We start from the raw sequence: 22,469 nt of genomic DNA, 5'->3' as shown, positions 1-22,469 counted from the left end.
TCCTTGCATCTGTCAATTCACACTCTTTGTATTTTATTTTCATCTGTCTTTATGCAGTATTCCCACAAGAATAGGGCTTACTTGACATCAGGATGTATTTTAAAAAAAGTGTCTACATTTGCACACCTACAATAAACATGTTAGAACATCTAGCCTGCCTGAGAGAATTTGACATATATCTATGACATATATCCTCTCTCTTTTAGCAGAGTGGGTACATATATAGAGGTGGAAGCCTGTTATTTCGTGAAAGAGTTTCTGTACCTGGAAAACATAGTTTTCACTCCAACTCCACTTCTAAAAAATATATATTTCCAATTTTCCTTGATGAAATTCCTCATATTTAACAATTTTTACTGAACAGCCAGTCTTGATTAAGGTTAGAGAAAGTCAATGTGAGGTTGTAAGAGACTTCAAGTATCTAGATGTCTGTATTGACAATAAGTTTATATTAAATTGTATACTAACTATACATTTAAAACATATTTCTTAAGCTTAGAACTTTCAAAGTGAAAAAAAAAAAATGTCTGTGTTAATATTTGGTGGAAACTTTCCCTATGTGTCCCATACCACATTTTATGTGGTATGGGACACATACCATATAAGATACCACATTTTATGTGGTATGGGACATGAATACTTGTAAAGGAAACAAATTGCAGAGTTTTGTGATTTTGTCCTTAAAACTTATTGGAAAAACAATTACACGTCATCTATGATGAATGAGTTTGTGATATTACATTCAGGGAGACATTAGAATACCATCAGTAACCAGAAACACATTAGAATCCCTTTGAGCAGAACAATTAAAGCATTAATTAACTAGAAAAAAATGTCAGAGAGAAAAGAGTTATGTATCTATGGAAGCCTGTTTTCACCACTCTTAAATAAAAATATCTCATTATGAGATACTACCCCAATATAGTCAGATAGTAGCTCAATACAATGACAGTATAAGATACTATAGCATTTTTTCTTTTTTAAAAAAAGGGCTTCCATACGTTTGAGCAAGGTGACCTATAAAACAAAACCAGTTATTTCAAGGAAATACAATTCTAGTGAACTATTCTGAGAGTTTGTGGAAGCAACATATGAATCAATTCATAAAATGTAAAGATGTATCAACCAGGATGTACGTAAAATTCAGAATTTAAAGAAATATAACAAAAATGATCTTTATTATTTTATAAAGTGAGGAACTTGATCAGAAGACAAAGAACAAATGGCTATTTGGAATCAGGGTTCATCTGAGAGGAGAGACAAGGCAGGCGGCCTGAGGAAAGCAGGTAAGTGAACATGAAGGAAGCAATGGGAGAAATAAACAGTAACCTAGGGAAAAACACAGAGTTAAAGGAAAGGCAAGAATAAAAACATGAACAAGGAAATGATCAAAAGTGGAAACACAAGCCAAAACCCAAACATCCCTAGATGATGACACATTTTGCAAAATTAAATAATGTGGATAATCTCTACTGACCTAAAACATAAAAAGGGTTAGCCTGACTTACGGTCAGACAGTGAAAAATAAAAATGATAATTTATCATTTTTTACACCACATCTAAAGTTCTGGTTTTAACTGTATTTTAAAAAATAAGCAGCAGGAAGAGTTCAGAAAAGCTCAGGAGGTTTTGACATCACTTTCTTTGCCCAAAGCAGGCCAGCAGAAAGGGCCACACCCCAGTCCAGAGCCAGACAGGCAGTCTGCCCTAACATTGTGGTGGAGCTGTTTGGCTATATAAGGAGATGAAAATTGCAGAGTTCAGCCTTCAACCCCTTGTAAGGCCATAAGGGGCAGAGGCCTCAAAACCAGTCGAAACCTTATAACAGCTTGTAAAAAGCCACTTCCTCACAGTTGAGATTATTATAGTCCAGAACAATGCAACAATGCAAGAAGAATGAAAACCAAGGAATGAGGGAGGGATGTTTCTGCTGTTTTTAGCCACTGACACATTTGTCCTATAATTTACAGCATGTATTAAAAATGTTTACTCTTTGAAGACATGAATTCTAATTTAATACCTTAAAAGTTATATCTACAAAGGAGGTTTTTTGTGAAGGGGCTTCAGCAATGCTGGGTATTATTAAGCTAATCAGTGTGGATCAGCAGAGTCAGCATATACATTCAATTCCTTAAATCACTTTACAATGATGAATGGGCCTCATTTAGCCACACAGCTGGTCTTATTGCTGAGTGCTGTCCCAGTGTTTTTATTTGTTTCAGTTTCTGCAGTTGGAGTTGAAGTTATAGGGAAAACCGGAGCTCAACAGAAAAAACCCCAAAAAACCAAAGTTTTTGTTTTTTTTGTTCTAAAAAACAAAAGTTTCAGCTCAAAGACTGGAAGATGAGCAGGAAAGGCTGAGAAATGGTAGTTAGTCATGGTGAAAAGGAGATGTTAAAAAATAAGTAAACAAACTTTGAACCAAATTGGGGTTTGGCAACAAAAGACACAAGAACAGGAACACCCTGAAGAACCCACCACCAAACAGAACTTTACTGCCCTCAAAGCAGTTTCAATCTAAAGGTTGCCTTTATTAGACAAAGAAATCTGGCAATGAAAACAGCTCTACAGCCGTTAAGAATAGGCTTCCTATGCAAATAACAGCCAATCAACCTTACTGAACCCTTAGCTTGTCCTGCAGATTTTAAAGCAGGGTTTCGGATACTTATCAACTGACATTTTGTTCTCACCGTGCTGTAGTCAGCTGTTTGTCTGCGCTGTTTATCTGTCAGTAATGAGGGGCTTCGCAGCTGCAATCACACTGCCTCTTATTGTGTTTGCGCAGAACACAAGAGCTCTTTGTTGGTTGGATCAGTTTGAATCACATCGGGGATTTTCATAAAAGCCTTTGACATCTGGACCAGTGGCAGTGGGGCTTTGTCTGTGCCTCCAATTTGAGTAATGGGCTCTCACGTCGTTCTACAATAGCATACTGGCACGGTGAGATGGAGGATCTGTTGTCAGCACCAAACCTACAAGCTCATTCAGTTTAATATGCAACTGGAAACAAATGGTTCAACATATTCATAAACTATTGGACTTCTGCTGGGGAGAGGGAACATTAATTTGGTTCCGCTATGCATGCTGCAATTGTGCTCACATGAATCACAATATTGTTTGGAGTCTCATATTGATTCTGATTCCTCGGAGACTAATTTGAGTGATAAAAAGCCAGCAAATTGAGTGAAATTTTTCGAATTTCTTTCTGACTTGTTTTATACAATATGTCTCGGCTTTGAGTTTCCAGAAAGTTGCTGGTGGTGTTGCAGTAGTTAGAAACATAGAATCAGCTTCATTGGCCAAGATTGTATGCACAAGCAAGACATTTGATTTTGGCTTTTATGTTTTCACAGAGTACAGATGTTAGGGATAAATATATAAACGTCAAATAAAATATGATAAGGATTAAAAGGAGCAGTATGTACAAGTATGCTGTATATACTTGTACATACGGAAAAGAAAATAAATTTCCTTTTTGTTTAACAGCAGAGTGGCTGACTACTCAGGCTATATGGTGTTGGTGTTCAGAGAGATAAGATTGGAGAAATCTTCATGTTTCTGCAAACAGTGCTCCCAACCTGAAGGGAAAAGCACAAGCAGTTTATGTTCAGGATGTGTGGGGTCTGCAGGGAAGTTAGGTGCTTTTTCCTGATCCTTTTTCCTGAAGGTCAACCCTGATGATCCTCTCTGTAAAACTCGGTTGTTCATTGCAGTTTGGACTTGTCCCATCCTGCTTTGTGGATGAGCTAAACCACACAATGACAAATAAGAATAGGACAGTGCACTGTAGATGTCACTGTGACCACCCTGTAGCCATCTAACTTCTGAAACTTTTTTTCTACATTTTGATACCGTACAATAATAAATATCGATTTTTTTTGTTTGGAATGTTATAAAGTAGTCCGTAATTGTAATGTGGAAAGAAGAAATGTTTTTTAAATATTTTCCTAAAAAAATCTGAAAAAAATATGCCACGCATTTTTTCTACTCTTTGCAGTCTGACCCCCCAAAGTAAAATAATATGCAACCAATTGCAAAACTTCAAAACTCACCTGTTCAGTAACTGTGTATAATTTAATGTCAGTATAAATTCAGTTGTTCTTTGAGAGCCTCAGAGGTTTGTTAAAATTAATGAAAAAAGCAGAACTGTGTGGGCTAGACCAAACAGGGTAAAGAAACGCTTTTATTTTTTGCATTAATTAAAAGGGACACCTACAAAATCCCACCCATATTTCTCTCAAATCCATCTGCAGGCATGCCTCCACTTGTGATTCCAGCACATATGCTAACCATGCTCCTAGAAAATCAGACCATTTACAAATCAATCACTTCAAGTGTACTTATCTACTTCACACTATTCCACTTAGGTATTTAACTTGGATCCAAGTTAAATCCAAGTCCAGTTTCCAGTGAGTACATTAAAGTTTGAAATATTCAGCTGCAACAAAAAAGTTATACAATTAAGGGAATATTCATGCTTTGCTTAGTTTTTTTTTTTTTTAGCTTGACACTTGCTCTGAACTGAACTCACAGTAAGGCGAAACAGCAGTGTAACAGGTGGTATCAATGAGTCTCACAAGTCGTTCAGGTGGGTCTCAACCAGATATTTTATTTTTTTATTCTGGGGGAAGAAGGGAAAACAAATGAACAACCTCCTCAACTCCTTCTCCCTGCACTCCGACTCCACAGCAGCACAGAACACCGCTCTCAGACTTAACAAAAGTTAACAAAAAAAGAAATCTTCTCACAAAAATCGTAAACTAAAAACAAGAGGAGAAAAACGCCACCTGGTGGCCACAACAACACAATACAGTGGGACAGAGTTAAATAAACAGAGATAAAAAGTATAAATTAAAAATACAAACACATACCTGGGGGAAGAAGGGAAAACAAATGAACAACCTCCTCAACTCCTTCTCCCTGCACTCCGACTCTAAAAATGTGGAAATAAAAACAATGTTCAACCGAGCTGTGCTGGTCTAGCACCGGTCGTTCGCGCCAAAATAAAAAGGAAATTATAATAAAACTGTTTATAAAAAAAACCCACAATGATGGTCAAAACTGCAAAATAACACACTAACAAACAATAATAAACAACATATGGTAAAGACCTCAACAAGAACAACATGCATACAGAAAAACAAACATATCTCAGCAGCAAACTTTCCTCTGACTTACCCACAGCAGCACAGAACACCGCTCTGAGGGAAAAAGGGGGGGCAGAAGAGCTACGAGGGCTGGAGTAAACTACGGAAGCCCAGGAAACACAAACGAGGCGGAGAGCAGAAGGGCGACCCCCGCAGGCAAAAACAACAAAATAAATAAAAATAACTGAATAAGATAAAATTCACAAATTCTCAATATAAAATGAATAAGAAATAATAATTTAACAAAGAAACACATTTGTAACTCTGTTACAGCAGCACATTCTTCAGAGACGCACTATGCCCTAGGTTTTTACTTTAATGTCGAGGAAACCACTCTGGTGCAAGATAATGAGCCAAAACCCATCTCAAAGCTTTGTGAGAACTACATGGAGACCAACAAAGGCCAAGATGTGCCAATGTAATGGACTGTCCTGCTCACTCCTCTGCTCTTTCACCCTTGAATACTAAAAACTGGTTAACTGGTACATAAAACCACAACTGACAAGCTTTTAAAATATTTATCAGACCATGCTTGGTTAATGTTCATCACACGTATTTTTTTTTCATTTTATTTTTTTTATTTTTTGCAGATCTCTTATTTTTCTTAGAAGTATAATAATATAGATATTTTTCGATTGAAAGACTTGCTTACTGTAAGATGTTTTCAGAGAAACTAAAAGCTACATTCTTTATGCAAATTGTTTTCTCTTTTTCTGTTTCAATGTAATATTTTTCAATAAAAAGGTGTTTCATTGTTTTAACTATTTTGTATAAGACTGAATTTATTGTATTGCAACTGCAGTTTAATTTAACAAATATTGACACATATTGAAAGTATGAGTCAATACCCATACTTTATCATATTTACTCTGCAACTGTGTAATATATTTATTTTAATCAGCATGTAGGACATATTGAAGCAATTAGCCATTACAAATTGTAACCAAATCTACTTTGTTTCCTTAGTAGCAAACTTTGTAAATAGAAATGTTTGGGTCTTGACAGAAATTTTCTACTGGATTTATGCCTGTACTTTGACTGGACCATTAGTATAGCTTTGCTGAATTTGGATTTAACTCTAACTAGCTTCATTGAAAGGGGGTATGGTGTGGGTTCAGCGTTGATCTGGTTACCTTCTGCCACATATTTGTTAGGTTCCCTACACAGCCGGTGCCAGAGTGCAAACAGGATTTCTTATTTTCTTCCAACAACAGATTTATTCTAGTCACTTTTCCAAAAAACACCAGGATTGTGATGTACATGAGAAATATAAACAAACCTCTGAAGCCTTTACAGATCAGTTGTATTTAGGCTATGTTAAAGATCCCAACTATTTATTTAGGGGTATGGGAGTGAAGGAAACTGAATACAGATGTATGCCACATTTTACAGTTGTAGTTCTTGAAAAAATGAAAAGGATTATTTTCATTCAACTTCACAACTATGCCCTGCTTTATGTCAGTATATGCTTTATGTCAGTATATAACATAACATTTGTAACTTGAAAATATGTAAAATGTTCAATAGGTATGAATCCTTTTACAAGACACTGCAGTCTTATGATTTCTACCACTAATAGAAACAAAAATACATAATAAACACTCATAGTTAAAGGACAAGTTTTACTGCAAAGTTTGTTTAGCCTTTAAATTTAGCTTTTACGAGGAAATACTACTGATCCGTGCAGAGGGATCCAGAGAAAAAGGACTCTTCTTTCCTCCTGCGACTCAATAAAACCAACTTGATGAAGATCTATGATCAATAGAGCCATTTAGCATGTGATTGAGTAAGACACACTTGGTCTCACTCCATTTCTCCCTCGACCTCTCACTTTTTTGTTCTTCAACTGACCGTCCCTCCCACACCACAAAAAGACAGCACCACCCACACAGCTGAACACAGAATGATAAACATTTCACACCTTCTACGTGCATGGAAACATGGTACACAGTATCTGTGTAATCTGTGTGGTTGAGCTCCCATCATTGCAGCGGCTGATCTATGAAGCAGTCCCTACTACATTCGATGTGTGACAGAGGTACGAATTTAAAGTTAGTGCCTGATGCTGCCGGGTTTGACACTCGGGGGACGCATACCTCCTCTGCACAATACACTTTATGTCAAAAAAACAACACTGATGGTTTGAGCAAAATCAACAAGACATTTGCTACTGCACATACAAACTGAAATTAAGTCTCAATACTGTTGTGATTATGAAGAAAGTTATTTAAAACAAGTTCAAAGAAAAACAATTACTGCTATCATTATGAGCAGGGTTTTTTTTTCATGAACTAGTTCAATATCATGAATTTGGAAAGTTTTAGATAGGTGTGAGGCTAACTTGAAATGAAGCTAGGATTAAAAGAAAATCTTCATCTTCCCCAGGATTTTTATTAATAATCTCAGTTTGAAAATACATTTATTCAAGCACTTACATAACAAAAACTCAGGTGGTTTAATATAGTAGCATTAAAGGCCAAAAACAAGGAATGCTAATTTAAATTAATAAATAAATTGCTGTCAGTAGGCCTGTCACGTCAAATGTTACTGGTCGAATAATAGTCCCAGAAATTATTGCGATGAAGGATAATATTGTCGTTATGAGAAAATGGCATAATAATGCAAATACTCCCTCTAGAAGATCAATAAGCTAATTTCTAAAAAGAAATAAATAAATAAAAAACATTTAATACTGGAATTGGAAAATATTCAAAATATATAAACAAGGCATAAATAAATTATTCATCATTGGGCTCAAGCAGGCAATACAGCCAGCTAAGACTTTTGTGAGTAAAAAAAAAAAAAAAAAAAGTGTAAACGTACTGTGTACTGGGTGTCAAATATTTGCAGCATTTTTCGAAACGCTTGCTTTTCAATTGGATTAAAGAGCAGCATGTCTTTTGTGATTAAGCAAAAAGTCTTAGTGCAAACTATGTTGCAATAGCTTTCTGTATTTTGTTGACGAAACACCTCAGTGAATGTGGACTGTCAGTAGGATAGAAACAGTCCATGTGTGATATATGATAAATATATATAAGTAAGGCCAAAAACCCTCTTTCATTTCCAAGCGATGCTAGCTTTAAGCTTTTGTCAAATGTCTAAATTGGAAACATTTGGACTGCTTTTGTCTTGAATTTCTTCTATGTTTTATGCGTTATAATATCTATCAGTCATTTTCTCAAACAACAGAACGGAAACAGTTATTCTAACCAAAATAACAGCGCTACAAGAGAAAACCTTGCACCGTATGATGATAACAAGAACTTCTTCACACAGAAGGAAAGCCATACAGTATTCCAACTGGGTAACAGGATCCTCTATGAAAGTCAGTGCGCCCCATTTATCCTTAAACAAATACACACTGCAATTTAAGATACTTGTTTGCTTTGCAAAGAAGAACTTCATGAGCCCAAAGCACCAGTGGAGGAGATCAACAGCTTGGTACTAAGATAATCTCCAGAGAGCAGTGTCTTTCATATCTCAGAGCTTCTACTTCTAAGTGCTGTTCCCAAGTGAAGTTAAAATGTAGGCTCATGTACTTAAAATGCTGAATTGAATTTAATGCAGCATTCCAAGCAAGCATCTCTATATATAGTTTAAAAATCCACCAGCACATTTTTGTATCTCTGACAGTTGTAGCTCTATTACCTTTTACACAAAAGACAGACAATCTGTCAGACAAAGCTACACTTTTTCAGTCTTTAAAGTGCTTTACTGAGCAACAATGGCAGCTTTTTTATTCTTTTTTAACTGACACGTTCAGAGATTCAAGACAGTCATCCACTGTTGGATTCACTCCTCCCATTCCGCTAGGGGGCTCTGTAGTTGTTTTGCATTGGTAGTGGCGGGGAGGTGAAACAAGAGAAGAAACTTACGGCAGGCCAGTAATACACCGAGACTGCCGTTAGCTGAAGCTAACAAGCTGAAGCTAACAAGCTGAAGCTACATTAAAATCATATTCTACTGGCGTTCATGAGTGTTGCCCAACGTGGTGAGTTATTAATGCTGTAAGCTGTGGGGAGATTAGCTTTTTGTTATCTGTTCTAAGCGTGAGCTTGCTGAATTTGCTAGTGCTAATTAGCCCGATGCTAGCTGTGTTTGCTGCACTGTGATAGTTGAATGCCGATGTTTATTGTGTGACGAAGTGTTCTAAGAATAAACTGCCTTATAACTGGTTAGTCAAGCCTAGCTAATGAATCTATGTTTAAGTTTGTGTTGATTGAATTCTGCAATACTAATTATTGATGTTTTGGTTTTTTTTCTTACTTTATTTACAGTTTAACAGGACGGCGCACTCGGCAATAAAATTAACAACAGTGTGCTGACTCCATTATGTTTTGTTAAGTATTTGGTTGGTCAATTTTAAGTTAAACTATGGACCCTTACTGACACCTAGTGGACATTGTTTACATATTTAATTTGGTCAGTCAAGCAGAACTCGTCCAGCTGTACGGTTGGTGTCTTCGTCTGACCTTCAGACACTTTTGTTCCTTGGACACTATTTGTCTTTTTACAAAACTAAAATAAAATAAAGGAAAAGAAAAGAAAAACAAACCAGCAAAGAGTTGCAAAATAAAACAAGAAAACTATCAAGGACTGGATTATTTTCAACTCAAGTGTTAGCTAGCTGTCTAGCTTTGTAAGAGCAACACATCGTGAGGGCAGCATAAACAGCAACAACGATGACTATCTTATGTTCTTTGTAACATCCACTGAGCTCCTTCGGAACAACATGCAACAAGTGTGTGTCACTGTGTGCTCTTCTTCATATCGGAAATACAGTCAGAATAGGACTGCTCCAGGACAACTCTTTACCATGGTGATCATCTCCATTGAAGCAAACAAGGAGGGTTTTTACAACAGAGCAGAGTAGGACCATGAACTTAAAAACAAAAGTCATGCATGGAAATTTTTAATTAAAAATAAACATCTAATCTGACCTTTTATTAAATATCCTTTTGGTTTTTTTTGCTGTTGTAAATGAGATTGATTAAGGTATAATGAAAATCTTCTAAAACAACAAATTAAAATCAAAATTTAAACATAAACATCTATGTTGGGTTTATATATCTGTACATCTGACTCCAGAGAAGTCAGTGCCTCATCAGTTTTCAACTTCACAGTGCATGACTTTATGTTATATCAAAAGCCTTCACAGCCTGGTGATGGAACTGACAGCTGTTATGAAGTCTACTTTCTGATGTTGAAAATCAAGATTCTCAATTTCCTTTTGTGTTGACTTCAAAGAGAGTTTAGGGGTTATTGCCATGCCATTCATCTCATATTTTACAATCACCCAGGTTATAAAATTTTATTTTTGAGGGCAACTAAAAGAAGCTTTATAGTTTCATTATTTGCATAGCACACCATTTGTCTGTTAATGCCCATTTTGCAATGTACCGCTGCCTTTTATGTTTGAGGTCTCATTCCTAAAAGGTTCATTCTTGTCAGATAGGATAAAAAATTGCACCACAGCTTCTCATTTTGTGTTGTGAGCAAAATGTAAGTTATTGCATTTCATATAGCTGTGTAGTGGGTGTTTTTTTTTTATTTTCTCCTTTCAGAAGATGGGTGAGGAGGGCTCACTGTTTAAACCTTTGTTGAAGAACATTTCTGCACTATAGTGTCAAACATTTTCTAATAATTTTAAAACAATTTATGCTTGATCTGACAGTTTTGCAGACTTTATTAAAATGGTTCTTAAAATTTAACCAAATATCCAAATTTATTCCTAAATAATTTTCCTGTGATACTTGTTCTATATTATTCCTGTTAATATGAATATATTATTGAATATACTATTGAATAGCAAATAGACTTAGCTTTTTTTGTATTAAGGGTTAAGCTGGAGTCATTTAGCAATGTTGACATTTTTAGTAAGCTATTGTTCAGTTTTTCACTGACTACAACACTGCTTTTACCTGACACGTGAATGAGAGCGTCATCAGCATATATTTGCAGACTAGCTTAAGAACAAATTTCAGAACTACTATTAATATCGAGGCTAAAAAGGAAGAGACATACAATAGTTTCTAGAGGGATCAGTTGTTTAGATTTTGAGAAAATAAGACTTACTCTTACTGATGACAACACATTGTCGACACACAGTCTTTTGAATATGACTGACTCCAAGACAGTAATCAATCTGAAAATCAAAGAATGAAAGCTTTGAGATTAGTAAATTATGGTTCACAATATCAAAGGCCTTTTTTAGGTTAGTCCTTTGTGAAGTTATTGTTTAATCTGTTCAAGCAATAAACATATGGTGGCCTTTATCGCCATATGTATTTCCTGTCCGTAACTATGACTATTTGTAACTAGTGATATTTGGTCACATTTCTGTAACATCTAAGATCTAAGCACATTATAAAAGGAACAGAATTACCATAAAACTGGCCAACAAGCTACACCTGCATTTCTACCCTTCTACATTATGTAAAATGTGCAAAGAATTCTTCCGAACATATAGAATCCTTCCAAACATATAAGATTTGCAGCTATGACTAACAAGTCAACCACAACCTTTTGTACACACCTTTTTTTTTTAACCAGTCAGCTCTTTTCACAGCTCTGCTGACAGGACTGCCCTGATTTATCTCTATTCTCTTTAAGTCAAGTCCTTTCTACAAGTTATCAAGTTACAAAAAAAAAAAAAACAGCCGAAGCACCTCTGACCTCTTGCACTGCATACTTAAACCTCAGGGTGCAGGCCTCTGTGTAAACTCTTTTTCCAAGTGAAGGTCTCATGCATGCTGGATTCTAACGCAGAGCAGCAGCTGAGTTCATTTTAGCTCATCCTCATCTGCATCCTAATTCTGCTTTTAATGCAGTAAAGTGAGTGCGCAGAGCTGGAGAAGATTTCTTTATTCCCATATTACTTGGTTAAACAGATCATGACACTGGCAGCTGCCACCTCAGTGGAGTAGTGATCTGGGTGAGAAGGAAAAACGTCTAATAAACTCTGCCCAGTGAGCTCCCCAAGTTGGAAAATGAGAACAAAGGAGAACTCTCAGCAGGGTGTTTGGTTGGAGAGTGATATGAAGAAAGAGGAGGGGAAAATGGAGAGAAGAGAGGCCTGTAGACTTGGAGAGACCCTCAGGGTTGACTGTGGGCCCATCTTTAATTGGCAGGCCAGTGTGCGCCTGGATGACCACCAAGTGGGACTAGCAGAGATGACCAGAGGGCAGAGTAGGCATACCACCACATGGCACTAGCTTCCTCCCAAACCACCGTCCCTTCCTTTCCTGAGTCTTCCCCCAATCCCACAGGCAATTCCATCTGTTTCTGTTGTTTCTCGGCTTTCAATAAGAAGGGCTGACTAGGGCGGCTGCAGTGCCAAGCAAATTCAGACAGGATAGGTGCCAAGCCCTGCAAATATAGAATACTTGGAAGAGGATCTGATTGACCCAGTGGGGTAATATCCAACTTCAATTAAGCCTCAGGTTACATTCGCCATCATTATGAGCTTGATGGGTCACCAAATGAAGTCCTAATATGTGGAAAAGTTCAAGGCTAGCTTGTATCACATTTATTGCTACAGGTTACACTGCATCACACATTTATGACTTTACAATTAAAACCTAAACTATACAAGCAGTATTCCCTTATCAGAAGTTAAAAGCTTTTGAATGGATCATACTGGCCTCATTCAAACGAAACGGGACGGGTGTGCATATTTCCCGCCTGGCTACAAACAACGTTCGCTGTCCAAGGGCACAGTGACCGTCTATTATTGAGTGTTTATTCAAATCCAGAGGAGCAGACAAAACAGGGTGTCAGAAGAATTGTTTGGAGAAGTTTGTTTGGATTCTAAAGGCAAACAAGGCCAGGCGGCTACGTGACCTACAAAGTGAAAATCCTTCACATTTTTGACTCAGATAATTAATATACTCATATAGTCATGTAAGAGCTAATTATTATTATAAAGGAACCAAGAGAGGCGTTTAGTGACCTCCATATAATGTCCCTACAGACCTTTGTTTGCTTGTTTTTAAGGAAATAATTTTATTGATTTGAAATATCTAATTTAGATAGTAGCTCATATACTCATTTTATGGGGTTTAAACATTTCTATGATGGTGCTTTATTTTTTTCTTTTCTGCAATGAGCAGTCATTAAATATTCATACTAAGGGGTGAGGCAACATAAAACAGATTTTTGCTATATTTTTCGAATACATTTTTAAATAATCATTGTGGAGTTTAGCAACATTACACATCAGTTGATATTTAACCAACTGCTACAAAAAACACACAAAAATGCGGTCATGTTTAGCCTGTTTTGTGAGAAAACAAAGTGAAAAAACTTTGCAATGTCTGTTTTCTCTCTGGGTCTATTTGTCTCATCCCCATCATTTCTGTCCATTGGGAGGAATGATCGTTACTCATGTGGCTTTGTTTGCAAGGTATAGTTTACTTGCAAAAAAGTACAATGTAAAAGCAAACCGCACTACATGACAAAAATATAGTTCACGGGGGTACTGTGATGGCACAGGGGTTAAGTACAACCCACATATGGAAGCATTGTCACAGGAATGATTGTATTGTCAATAGTTCCTCAACCATGGGCAAACGTTTAAGAAATAAAGTCAACAATTAGTTGATCTTACCTCCAGAGTACCAAAGGATTAATTTGTCTCAACTAATGCCACGCTCAGACAGAAGCATCAAATTGTCAATTCCAAAGTGAACTGGGTAAAAGAGGATTTGCAAAGGTTTTCTTTAAAGAATGGTAGTGAGAAAAACGCCTAAATTGGATTGGAGGGAAAAAAATACAAAATACCACAGTAGATTTTCATCTATAGTCATCCTATACACGTCACATTTTTCATTTAAACTGGCAGGATCAACGTAAGCAACAAGGTACCTGTAATAGGTTCTTCTATGTTTCGATTGTCCTGAGATCAGCAATTAATAGCCCATATTTATGTCTGAAATTAACTTGTAATTTTAAAAAACATACCATTTTGCTTTAGTTGTGAAAACTGACCTAGTCTGTGGTTAAAACGGCAGTCTCATTTCCGTTGACAGCAGATGGACAGCAGATGACAGCAAATGGACCTGGTCCCAGACAAGCTAATAAATACAGAAGCAAGTTTGTCTTAGAGGGCTTGCAAGCAGCTAAGAATCATGACAATCTTGCCATTGTACAATGATCTTTATAAATGTTGATACAGCTTGAAACCGAGTATGATTTTTCATTTCTCCTTCTTGTCAATGTATGCAACTTTGATGATCATGTTTAATATGCATTGCATTGTGAACACCACCATGGGAGTTTTCCATGTTGGGGGTCCACCCCAGCTGAATGGAGAACAAGGACTGAATTGCACACAGTGAACAAAGGAGACTGGTAAAAACCTTTGAATCTCAGAATGCACAGTATTCAACCCATTTTCTGACAGCTCCCAGGAAGCAGGGAGTTCCTCACAGCTGGTATCCCTGTGACGTCTATGTGCTGAATGAGTGCACATGTACTTGGCAACACCCCACTGCAAACACTAGACCAAGAGCGGCCGCTGCCCAACTCATTGGTTCACCTGACTGGCTCCGCCGTTTATGATAAAGGGTCACATTAGGAGGTTGTGTCTGTGCAGAGAAGATTTGTTTGAGATCCGTCTTCTACCTTTTTGGAACCATGAAATATACTGGGAAACTTTGAGGCCAAGAAATACACTAACTGACTTGTGCAGTGATATGGCTTTAAATAGTTGTCAATTACTGGCTTTTGTCTACCTCCCATTCTGATGAAAAATACAAAGAATAAATAATAAAATATTTTTACGGTTATTCGCTTCTCTGGTTTACTTACCATATTTTCCGCACTGTAAGGCGCACCACATTATAAGGCGCACCTTCAATGAATGGCCTATTTTAAAACTTATTTCATATATAAGGCGCACCTCATTATAAAGCGCATAGAATAGACGCTACAGTGAGACTGGGGTTACTTTATGCATCCATTAGATGGAGCTGCGCTAAAGGGAATGTCAACAAAACAGTCAGATAGGTCAGTCAAACTTTATTAATAGATTACAAACCAGCGTTCCGACAACTCCGTTCATTCCCAAAATGAATAAACAGCTGTTGCTTCCTCCACTTCCGCACCATTGATTCGTTAATGTTAAATTCTCTTGCTGCTGCTCTATTCCTCTATTACTGTGTGACTGATCACCTTGAGTTTAAACTTTGCGTCGTAAGCGTGTCTCTTAATAGGAGCCATTTTGGGGTCTTTACACAGACACACAAATGGAAATGAAACGGCACGCTTCACGCAGTCATATATCCCAGCATGCACCGCGCGCTTCTTCTTCTACGGGGGAAAATGAAGTCAGCGGCTGCTTACCGTAGTTGTGAGACTTGTTGTGGCTCAATATTGGTCCATATATAAGGAGCACTGTCAGCTTTTGAGAAAATTAAAGGGTTTTAGGTGTGCTTTATAGTGTGGAAATACTGTACATTGAAAACTGCGATTGAACTGAAAACTAGATTTTGGTTGAAATACACATTCCTACTTGAAAGTGGAAACTATTCTATGCCTACATGTGTTAAATGAAATTACACACCCTTTTGTAGACTTCTGATGAGTTGGGAAGGTGGGTAAATGCCAAAGACTTGCATTCATAGAGGTAATTTACTGAAGGGGCTATCTTTCCATCATGATGGCCAGGGATGAATGTCCTTTTATTGACAAACCAGCAAATGTTGCTTTGATGTGTTGTTAAAGACAAGCCCTTCACATTTTCCATTTCATAGAAGAAATACTTCCATTTGCAAATATAAACAATAAAATTATATCAACCCATGACTCCCACTAAACAGCATCAGATAAATATACACTTATATGGCATTAATAAGCCATGTTACAGCAGCTCTAGGGGTAATTGCAGCCTCTCTTGTTTATATAACAAAATTATATGCCATTAAAATTTGTGTATGGCATTAACATTAGCCTACTGTTCCATAGTAATTTCTCACTATCACTACTACCATGCACTGAGATGAGTGTACATGAACAATGGTCAATTTATTTTAAAAATGGGACATGTTAAGTCATAAATCTATCTGACATTTCAGTCAAATTTTTTTTTTAAATCTGGAGAAGATATCCATTCAGTTTAGTTATGCATTTTTTTCTCTCCTTGGCAGAAAGAACATTATTACTGTAATGCATTTATTCAGATATAGGTTGAATGGTTATTGCTGTTAGGAATGGATGTTTCCCTCTTTACCGGCTAATTTCAGAGAGTGAAAGAATGCTTCTAATTTAAACATTCTACCATAGTGCCTTGGGTGATTCTGTCTATGTCTAGCCTGAGGGCAATACATGAGCTCATACATTTTTCACACCTGGAAGACAGATGAGGACCACATGGGCCGAGTGTGAGCAATTTCTCCAGACAGTGCAGGTAGCGTAGTATGCTGGATTCATACCTTTACTGCCAGAAAAGAATTAAAGTTCCTTCGACTGTAAAAAACAAAACAAAAAAGAAACAAACAAAAAAAATCATAAAAGAAAGCAGGAGAGCTCTTGTGGGGGGAGAAGAAGCACCGAGAAGATATAACAAGATTTTAGATGAGGAAGGGGGATGCAAAGGGATGATGGAAATGGAAGGAAAAGCATGCCTGCAGCGGAAAGAAAGGAACCAAACCAGCTCATTACTGACCCAAGCAATGGGAGAAGAAGATGGAGAAAAATAAAAAGTTGCAGAGATTCTTTAAGAAAGGAAAGAAGAGATGGACAGCGGATAAAGAGAAATGTCTTTTGGATTTGGTATTCTTGTATGGTAGCATGTCATTGTTAAGGCAATTTCATCAACACTGTGACAGCAGCATATTTTGCATTGCATTGTCATACATACTGTTCCCAGGTCAGGTCAGTGTGCCCTGTTAGAGGACATTGTAGGATTCTCTAATGAGTGGCAGACTTTCCAAATCCCAAACAGGCTCCTACTTAAATAGGGAAACAGATGAAAGAAGAATCTTACCGTCATCCAACGATGAGACAAACATTGCCACAAACAAATGTTAAATTTCTGTCTCTCTCTTTGACAAAAAGTACATTTCCCTTTTTTCTTTCAAAAACCTGGTTTCTCAGTCTTGTTACCCTCTCATTTTTCCCATCTTTGCTAGAACATAACAAGCTCACTGACTCCCACTCCATCTGCACCAGTGCTGTCCTGTTTTTTTTTATGGGGTGACAAATTAGCCCGACAGAGAGCCGTGGAGTCACTGCTGCGTAGTAAACAAGACGCTCACCTGAGTGGAAAAATACACTGTAAGGAGCTGCCACCGCTCTCTGTGCTACTTCCTGTATCCCCTCCGCTCTCAAACTGCCCTTCTGGCCAGAGGAGCACACCCATTGCTTCCACATGGCTCGAGCCCAGCAGGAACAGCTATGGTGCAATGAGCCAAAGCTTAACACCATCTCAAATACTGACAGTGTGATTGCCGCTTAGGATATGAAGCAGAATGGTGACTAGTGGAGCCAAAATGACAAGTCAACAGGCCTGAGAGTGGGCGATTGCTGCATAATGAAACTAATATTTTCTGTCAGTTTTGAAGTTTAACAGGAAATACAGTTTAACTTGCTCTCAGAAAAACAGGCATAGTAGAGTATATCGTTTGAACCGGACGCTTCTTTAAGGATGAACTTGTAGTGGTCCTCACATTTTTATTGAAACAGTTACTAATGTACACTTTCACAGCAGCAATGTGCATAGAATTTATTTCACTGCTGCATATGTTTAGACGTTTGAAGGGTCACAGATACAATTTATGCCTTCAGAAAACTAATCGCAAGCTTCAGTAGACCGTAGCTGAAGCAGGTGCGTCATGCATTTTCTTGGGATATTTTATGAGACTAACCGACAATAATGCCTCAGTATACCTTGATGCAGGGAACTGGCATGTCCAACTCACACCATCTTACTTAGAGAAAAATTACTTAGCATTTTCTTTATTAAAATATTGAGCTCATTTGCTTGTTGCCTGCATGCTTATCATAATGCAATTTTCTTTAAGGTTTGAGACCATACTCAGAATTTCCCACACAATGTCACACCAGAAGCTTTTGCCTTGTGCCTCCTACTTGGAGAAATAAATTACAGCTCAGTAAAAAAAAAAAAAAAAAAATAAGTAAACAAAAAGCCATTTATTGGAGTCCTAATGAAAAACAGCCTTCAGGAAAGCATAATTATGTTACAATTACATAGGAGTCATTCCAATCCTTCTTTTGGTAAAATCTTAATTAGTCTGGGGTAAAGATGGTATATGTATATGTATGTGTATATGTATGTATGTATGAATGATTTTACACTGTTACACTGGAGTTGGATCAAACATAAAAATAAATTCAGTGGTTCATCCCACATGGCGTGGCTAAAGGAAGGATTAATTAAACCCAGGAGCTATTAGTTATGTGTGACCCAGCCAAGAATAATCAGAGCCTATTCAACAGAGATCCAACCACAGAGGCTAAATGATGGTCTTCATTAATCATTACAGCATCAGCTACAACACCAGGGTATGGCTTTAGTCTTTATTAATGGTAGACCTCTTAGACTCCCTCTGTTTCTGGTCAAGATGCAGTGCTGCAGGAGGCATAGATCAAAACCTAAAATGCCACTGAGAGCAACAAAGTGATCCCCAGGAATAAGATGAAAAATGCAAATTAAATCCATGGAACTAATATATCCAACAAGAGTAATTAAGTTTTGAAACAACTTCATAATGAAAATAGTAGTAATTTATATTTCCAGGCCATGATTCAGAGCATAGAATACATCCCTGTCAGCAAATTGGGATCTTTTATACAATGTTTTGTCCTTTAATCACGTTTCGCTTGGGAACTGGAAATTATTCCCATAATTAAAAATTGTATTGGTTATGAATTAATTAATTTAGGGATAACAAAAATGGCTGACATTTAAACCATTCTTAAAAGTCATTTTAGCTTCTGTAAAGTGTTTTTGTAAATCACATGGGATGGTTATTTTTCCCCAGGCATCATATTTGTCTTCTTAAGGTGAAGATTACAGCATATTTCTTTGTTCAAGCTGAAACATTTCAAACCAACCCCAATAGGTCTTTGCCTCGAAGGGCGATTGTGCACCTGCTCACCTTCATTCATGCCTGCAAGTCAACCTTCTGTTACATCAAACCACTCCTAAATGGTGCTTTGTGTTGTATAATTCAACAAAAGGGCAGCATTTATCACATTTTGCAATAGAGTCAACTCGGGCAGGTTTGTATGAGCGGAAAACAATTGGAAGGTGGAAAATAGAAAAGCCAGAGTGGCCTTAAGCAGAGTGATTACAGAGTTATTTCAGTGTAGAGCAGAAATTGCTTGTGTTACACACATTGCATGTAGGGGTGTGTTTCCAAACACCACATAAAAAAACTGTCACTTTCTTACCTAAAAGTTTTAGAAATTCATTTTCCTTAAAGTTTGGAGACAAGCAGGGTTCTTGACATGCATATCGTTTTCTTCTTTCCTGATCTGCTAATAAAAATACTTCAAAATTTATTCAGATTTTTGGCTGTGAAAAAAGCTAAATCTATGCTAAAGGTGGAAATAGGACCTTTATAACTATTAGAATGTTAGAGATGTTGTTCCTATTTTGCCCACGATACCAGAGCAAAGTTCCAATCCTACGTCTAAATCCTAATTAGTTTCTTCAGTTTGGAAATACTGGATGTGAATCTGTCCAAGTCTGAATTGGTGAACATTCCATGCCAAGTAAAGGCTGAAATGTTGGCGCCAACATTAACCTCATTCTCAAAATTGCCAACAAGTATTTTGCAAAGCAGACATCCATGTTTGTGTTCATACTTTACTGTGACAACTAAAAGATGTATATTTTAATTACAAACATACATAAGTGAACTGAAGGCTTTATTATTTTCTTTAAAGAAGTCTAACACTGATTTAAACTAAGGTGTAAGGCCTACAGCCTGTGGTGAGGCTTCACAGATCAATGGGGCCACTAACTTCCTCAAGGAAACACACAGCGTGACATGTGAGGAAGAAGAGGATCAGTCTAAAATGCCTAAAAGCTGAAGAAAAAGAAAAGAAATTCTCTAACAGTCTCAACTACGAGACGTCTCCCTTTAACCATTCCTTTGATAACATCAGCAGAAAAAAAAAACTCATCTCCTTCTGCTATTAGAGACATGGACTTCCATATATTTTCTTTCTCTCAGTTTGGTTTCTGAAACAAATTTCATTTTCTACTCTGTTTTTCTATCATCTGTCTCATCTATTCATTGTTTTCCGCTTATTCTGAGTCGTTTTATGGTATCACTATGTCTCTCCGCAAAAAAAGCAAATTTAGTCCCAGATACATCTTTCGGGTCTGCACAAGGGATCTCCTAATTTCAGTAATTTTATCCAAGATCTGATTCTTTTGGTTATGATCTAGATCAATGTAGGGGGTCAGAATGCAAACAACTGACTGATACCAAGATTGATACCTTGCTTTTGATCTCAACACTTTCTTCACCAATAATGACCAGAGCAGCACCCACCTTATTTCAAATGAGCAGCCAAGCCATACTTCTTAATCCTACAATCATCTGTGCACAAAACACTAATGCACTTTGACTTCTTCTTCTCTGGTAGAGACTCATGACAGAACTGAATGGAGTAGTATACCTTTTTCCATTTAAGAAACATGGCCTCTAACTTTAGAAGCTGACACCCATTCAAGGTCACTTTACACTCTCCTTCAAAACTCGTCATTATGCCCATGAATTGAGGGCACCAACAGAACCACATTGTTTTGAAACAGCAAAGGTGATACCTTGAAGTTCCCAGACCCCACACAGTCCTCTCCACTATTCTGGGTGGAGATCCTGTCACATCTTGCTTTGGGGACTGAATACGATGTGGCCCAAGGACTGAATAGCCCAAAACTCCCCCAAAGAACGCTGCAGAGAACACGGTCTAGAGTCTTCTACAAATCTGAAAAACACATGTGGGCTGGACATGCAAACTTTAAATATCCTCTCAGCATCTCCACAGGGGTAAGGAACTGTGCCACTGTTTCATGGCCAGGATGAAATCCAAGTTGCTCTTAATGAATCTGAGCATTCTTTCCAACACCAATACTCAGTTCACTTTTTCCTTTCTGTTAGGCCTTTAGGCTTGAATAGTTGGTGTTTCCTTCTTCCAATGTTATTAGGCATATCATCAAAAGACAGCTTTTTTCATGCAAAAAGAGAAACTCGCATACTTGAAAAATACAGTGCAATCCTCAAAGCAAAATTAGTCTAACCACTTTATTAAGCCAGGCACATTCTCACTTTGTTCATTTTATTTTCTGTCCAGCCAAGTAAATGTTGAGTGTAAAAAATGTAAGGTCAATAATTCCTGCCTTATAGAAGCAATGTCAGGGGAGTAAAAAGGAAGACGTCAATTGCTTCCTTGGTTTGGTTCTTAAGAGTTTGGAAAGCAGGTTTACCCAATGATTGTGGTCTGGTACAAGTTCTAAAAATAAACATGGTGTTTACAGGTAAAATTTTGCTCAAATATTGAAAGTAGGGCACATTCTTTTGCAATTCCATCGCTCTAATCCCAGTGTTTTTCACTGTACCCTACAGCCACTAAAACTTCTACTTGCAGTTTGGCTCTGCCACTTTACAACATGTGTATCAGCAGAGAACAACAGAAAACCCTGTACTTTACAAAAAAAAAATAAAAACACACATTTTCTGAATCTTGCCGGAAAAAAAACAACTCATGTAGCTACCAGCTAATCTGTGCATGGATTTCATCCAGTAAATACCGAAGCTGCTAGGGAGATGTAATTTTATGCAAGGTAGGCTCCCTCTCCTCATCTTGTCTTGTCGTTCATCCCTGACTAAATAAAAAGACCCACAGGGCTCCTTCACAGCAGGTGCTTTCCCCTCTCACCTCCCCAACACTCACCCACACACTCTAGCCTCATCACTCCACCCACATCACAGCGAGCACACAGGAGGCCTATGCTCCCCTCAGTGTTAAGACGCAACACTTTGTTACAGCTCTATTAGCTAACTAATCTGAAAGAACTTTACTCTATTAGCCCCTTAAGACTCCTGCCAAGGCCCTTTTCATCCTTTATGGATTCAGTAGCTGTGCAGACTCCCACTCCTTCTGCCTCCTTTCCTCCTCCTCCTGCTTGTGCCTGTCTGAATCCCTCAATCCCTCCATCTTGCATGCTTGCTTGCACCTCCTCATTCACTGAAGCCTGGCGGCACTTGCAGGGCGCCAGTAGAGACGAGGGAACGCACACGTAAACAGGAGAAATTGCACACAGCTCACATGAGTCTCCGCTCAGCC

The 22,469-nt window shown here is 37.6% G+C and overlaps 1 protein-coding gene and 1 long non-coding RNA gene across 7 annotated transcripts in view; both read right to left on the bottom strand.

Annotated features, from left to right (window-relative positions):
- The window catches only part of sdk2b (sidekick cell adhesion molecule 2b), a 346,369-nt gene that overhangs the window by 297,835 nt on the left and 26,065 nt on the right, over window positions 1–22,469 (bottom strand). The gene's annotated exons all lie outside the window — the stretch shown is intronic.
- On the bottom strand, window positions 4,705–5,412 carry LOC114152057 (uncharacterized). Its single transcript, XR_003597057.1, has 2 exons — window positions 5,179–5,412; window positions 4,705–4,933 (listed from the first exon to the last, which is right to left on the bottom strand). It is a non-coding gene; the product is annotated as an uncharacterized LOC114152057 (long non-coding RNA).

The sequence above is a fragment of the Xiphophorus couchianus genome, chromosome 10 (assembly GCF_001444195.1).
Source record: "Xiphophorus couchianus chromosome 10, X_couchianus-1.0, whole genome shotgun sequence".
NCBI classification, from domain to species: Eukaryota; Metazoa; Chordata; class Actinopteri; order Cyprinodontiformes; family Poeciliidae; genus Xiphophorus; species Xiphophorus couchianus.
The sequence above is the reverse complement of the archived record's forward strand: the minus strand, read 5'-3'. Positions and strand labels throughout refer to the sequence as shown.